Raw genomic sequence first — 4,972 nt, 5'->3', positions numbered from 1 at the left:
CAAACTCGCTGTCATTAGTAATGATAACTGACTCTTCAGTTTTACGTCTCCTCCACTTTAATCGTCTTCTTTGTATGCTGTCAATTCATACTGCTAGTAGCGACTTTCACCACCAACATGATTTTCACCGTTCGCAACTGTTTCTACTCCTGCTATATGTTAAATAACAATTAATGTTTGATTTATTAAACATCTTGAATCAATTCAGCTAACAGACTTCAAGCCTATGTTTGTGTCTTCCTACGCTTTACCTTCGTATTGACATTTAACTTCAGTTGATTGTTACATAATCAGATGAATTTGCCCTCCGTCTACTGCACCATCGTTTCTTGATTTCAAACTTGACAAAGAAAAAAACGACACCATATCTCCAATTTGTGTCTATGTCGAAGTGGTTTATTTCTAGAAAGTTAGATATGGACAGAGGTATGAAGTTCTTGCCACGATCAATTCTTCTCTACCTCGACCCTTCTTTAATTTGGGTTTTAGGGTATTTTTTTTTTTTTTCTATTATATGGATGTTGCCCTTCATATCATCATTGTCTTTCCTTTATGGTTTACTCATGACATGCCTCTTCACATTTTACCTTTTCTGAAGAAATGAATTACAGCATCATGGACACATAAGTTTTACAGAATGTATATGATTTTATCACTATTAATTCGTACATCATCTAGCCGAGATTTGATATTTTTCATTCGAGTATTCAAGGTGAGCAAAAATAAAGCCTTATCTAATTCCATTTCGGTGATTTTGTATATGGTATGATGTGGGCTTAGCCAACTGATTTCAAATGTTTATGGGTTTTGTTTTTAATTTAATATTTTATGAGTAATGGTTCTTGAGCTCTTCAACACCTCTTCATGAGTAGTTGAGTACAATAGTTTCGGTTTACTTCTTTTTCGTAATTGGTTTGGTAGAATAATTTCAAATTTTAATGACTTTTGTAAAGTGATCAGAAACTGCAATGGGTTTTTGTTTTAACTTATTGTTTTATAAGTTTATTTTATTTATTTATTTATTGTAATTCAAGGTTTTATGAGCAACGGTTCTTGAGCTCTACAACACTTCATCTTCATGAGTAGTTAAGTATAATCATTTAGGTTTCATTTTCTTTTGTAATTGTTTTTGTAAATTAATTTCAAAATTTAATGGAACAATGTTGTTATTGAAATTATAATCTCTATGAATCTGTTGCAAGATCATCCCAACTCATTGTAGTTGAAACAAACAATGCCTGAAAATAGTATTTGTGAATGTTGTAACACTTGGGCCAGGTATGAAATAAATCTAATTATTTTCAAGTCTTGAATGCAACTTGACGAGTTGGGAGGCTCCAACACTTTGTGTAGAGATTTCCCCAGCCGCATATTTTAATGACCCAACTTGACGAGTTGACGCACGAGGAGAAAACCCTAATTTTCGGGTGTTGCACCCTATATAAAGCTAGGTTCCTAAGGGTAAAGTTGACTTTACCCTTCTAGACAACATTATGGAAGGGATTTGAGGTTTGGAGTCCTTGGATTCAAGAAAAATAGCTTAATGCATTAAGTAGGTTGTCAGACTTGAGAACTCGACAAGTTTGTAAGGGAACTCGGCGAGTTGGTTTGGGGTTGTCACGATTTTGTTGGAAAGGGGGAAATCGACGAGTTGTAAGGACACTCGACAAACTGGATCACGATATCGTGATTATGCCTTTGAAGGGAACTCGACGAGTTGAAGGTTAACTCGACGAGTTGGGTCAACTCAGAGTGTTGACTTTGCCTTTAACCAAGGTTGACTCTTAGGGTTTAGAGTATTGTGTTGAATCTAAGAGGTGCTTATGTTAGGGCTTGAGTGCTCATACTTGGAGTTAGGACCTATTTAGCTACTGTTAGTATTTGAGGTGAGTTTCCTCACCATATCAATGGGTTGAAGGCACCAAGGCCGACCCATATTATTTAGTTGTAATGGTTATTTGTGGATGTGTTGGCTATTTGATATGTATTCATGTGAAGACCATGTGGGGTTCCCATGGCAGCTGATCAAGAACATGTGAGGATTCCTATGGTAGTTGTTTAAGACCATGTGGGGGTTCCCATGACATTTGCAAGAACATGTGGGGATTCATATGGCAGTTGTTTAAGACCATGTGGGGGTTCCCATGACATTTGCAGTAAGACCAAGGAGGCTTTCCATGGCATCCCTTTATGATTGTTTGTATGCATGGCGTATGTGGACTTATATGATTGTACGTGTGGTAGATATAGGGAACTCACTAAGCATTAACTTATAGTTTGTTGGTTGTTTCATGTACTTCGGGATCTAAGGTTAACGGCCTGACATGATGACGCAACACGCACTCTCAAATGTTCTGTTATGGAAACTTTGATCTTTTGAATAATTTAATTGGTCGTAATGGCTTTTTGAAAAATATTTTGTGGTTGAAATTTACAATTAAGGATCATGGATTATTATTTAATTGAAAATTTATATTAGAAAAATTAGGATGTTACAAATGTACAAACAGAGACATTAGATCGATTGCTCAGTTGGTGAGTTTATGTTTAAATGCAAAATCGGGGGCCTGTTTTGAATTATTTAATGGTAAGGGAACTTATTAAACTTTTTGGGTTGTTTGCAGTTATTTATAGTGGACAATGTGCTCTTCATTGCAGTGTACATGGCAATAACATCTGGGTAATTTTGTCTTCCTTCTTGGTACTGATCCCCATAAGTGTGATTGATATAAGAATTAAAAGGTACATTTATAAACATAATACTGTCTAATTATTGATAGTGTCATTTCTATAGGAATTTTGTAGGGCATAGAAATTGTAGTTTCTTGAGGTTTTTTTTTTTTTTTCTTTTCTTTTTTTTTTTTTTTTTTTTTTTGACTTAAAGTTAAAGAATTTTTGGATCGGACTACCTGCTACATTCAAGTGGTTCAACGAATGGTTAACAAAAAAGTCGAATAAATGAAGGTGAAACTCATATTTAATGTAGTAATAATTATTCCAAAAATCCATTTAAGAACATAATTTTTTTATTAAATTATGCTTCTTGGTAGAAAATTAAGTTTTTTTTTTTTTTTTTTTTTTTTTTTTTTTACAAATTTGTAAATTGCAGCATGTTGCTATTTGTGCCGTTTTTACCCAAAAATTTGGGTCATGAGCCTTGAATGGGTTATGTATAAAAAACATTTTTTTGTCGGATAAATAGCAACACATTTTTTTTTGTCTTTTACTTTGGTTTAATAGCATCTGATAATCAAACATTGCTCAATTTTTCTTTTCCTTTTCCAACGGGCTTGATGTTGCTGGTGTTGTGGCATGCTTAAAATGTTGTAATGATCGACCATTTACTGTTGCTAAATCAGCCGATGTATTGTTATACAACACTTGATGTAAGGTTTTTAACTAATACATCAGCTGTAGATGTTAGGATGCAAATTATATTGCAGCGTGTAACCGTATATTGATCCATGTTGCAAGAAAATTTAAAGTTGATTTAGTTCTAAAAGAATAAAACGAGAATACAAACATGAAGCAATTTTCTGTTTTCATATATCTTACTAATGCAGATTACAACTCATATAAATATGCACTACTTACCTAAAAACTAGGACACAAATGGTCATGGACCTTAGGCATGCAAGACTACATGGACTACTATCATGCAACTACCACTAAAAATAATGAACGACTAAATCAACCAATTAATAAACTAGCTAGGCACAACCAAGTCAATGTGTGTTCGTATCAATTTTATTCAGGTTAGTTCTACTAATCGTCAACGATTGCTTCAGTTATAATAAAATTAAGAGTAAATTACACGAATGGTCCCTATGGTTTGGGGTAATTTGTATGTTTGGTTCCTAACTTATTTTTTAACTCGGAAGGTCACTGTTGTTTGTTTTTGTTAAGCGTTTGATCTTTATTGTTTGTTTTTGTTACGTGTTTGGTCACTATCTTAGTTAAAAAAAGACTATTATTTATATAAAAAAAAAAGTGTTAAGATATGCAAGGTAAGGTGAGAGGGTGGGTTGGGGTGTGTTTATTTGAATAAATTAAAAAAATCAAAGGAAAAATAGTCTTTTTATTTAACACAGGACCAAACGTGTAACAAAAAAAAAACAGTAGAGACCTTCCGAGTTAAAAAAATAAGTTAGGACCAAACGCGCAAATTACCCTAAATCATAGGGACCATTCGTGTAATTTACTCTTAAATTAAACGTGGGCACCCATTAAAAGATCCGAGCAGCAAAAGTGTAATTTTTCGAAGGTGAGTTTGGAAGTGTTCGATCTGGGGAACATAAGTAATTTTATTATATTAGAGTTTTTCTCCAAACTACGAATACTTACTATTTTTTGGTAAAAAAATAGTGATTTTAACAATTTTGACCAAATTGCCCTTCATACTGTTTTTTTGGTTAAAAAAATAGTGATTTTAACAATTTTTGTTCAAAATATATCTCTATACTTTTTTTGATAAAAAAAATAATGATTTTAATAGTATTGACCAAATGACATACATACTATTTTTTTGGGTAAAAAATAGTGATTTTAAGTGGTTTTATGAAAATGACCCTACATACTTTTTTTATAAAAAAAAAATTGTGATTTTAACAGTTTTTGTCCAAAACGCCTCTATATATATTGTTTTTTTTTTTTGGGTAAAAATTAATGATTTAATAGTTTTTGACTAAACTGCCCCATTTTTTTTTTATTAACAAGACTTTATTAAAAAACAACAAGAAGAAGGAATTACAGGCTACAATAGATAGGGTTATCAACCCATGAGTCCCAAGACAAAGGTCTCCCCAACTTAGCTCTATTTTTAAGCCACAAAAACCCTAAAGCTTTGACATCAAAAACAAGAAGAGAATGGTTTTTCACTTTGCTATTAAAGTCAAACAGTTCCTGTACGTTCAGATAACCTATAAGAAGGCCCTAGAGACCGTGTCCATGATAACTTTATTTCTGTTGCCTT

This window comes from Lactuca saligna, chromosome 1 (genome assembly GCF_052625555.1).
Source record: "Lactuca saligna cultivar CGN05327 chromosome 1, ASM5262555v1, whole genome shotgun sequence".
Classification (NCBI taxonomy): domain Eukaryota; kingdom Viridiplantae; phylum Streptophyta; class Magnoliopsida; order Asterales; family Asteraceae; genus Lactuca; species Lactuca saligna.
The sequence above is the reverse complement of the archived record's forward strand: the minus strand, read 5'-3'. Positions refer to the sequence as shown.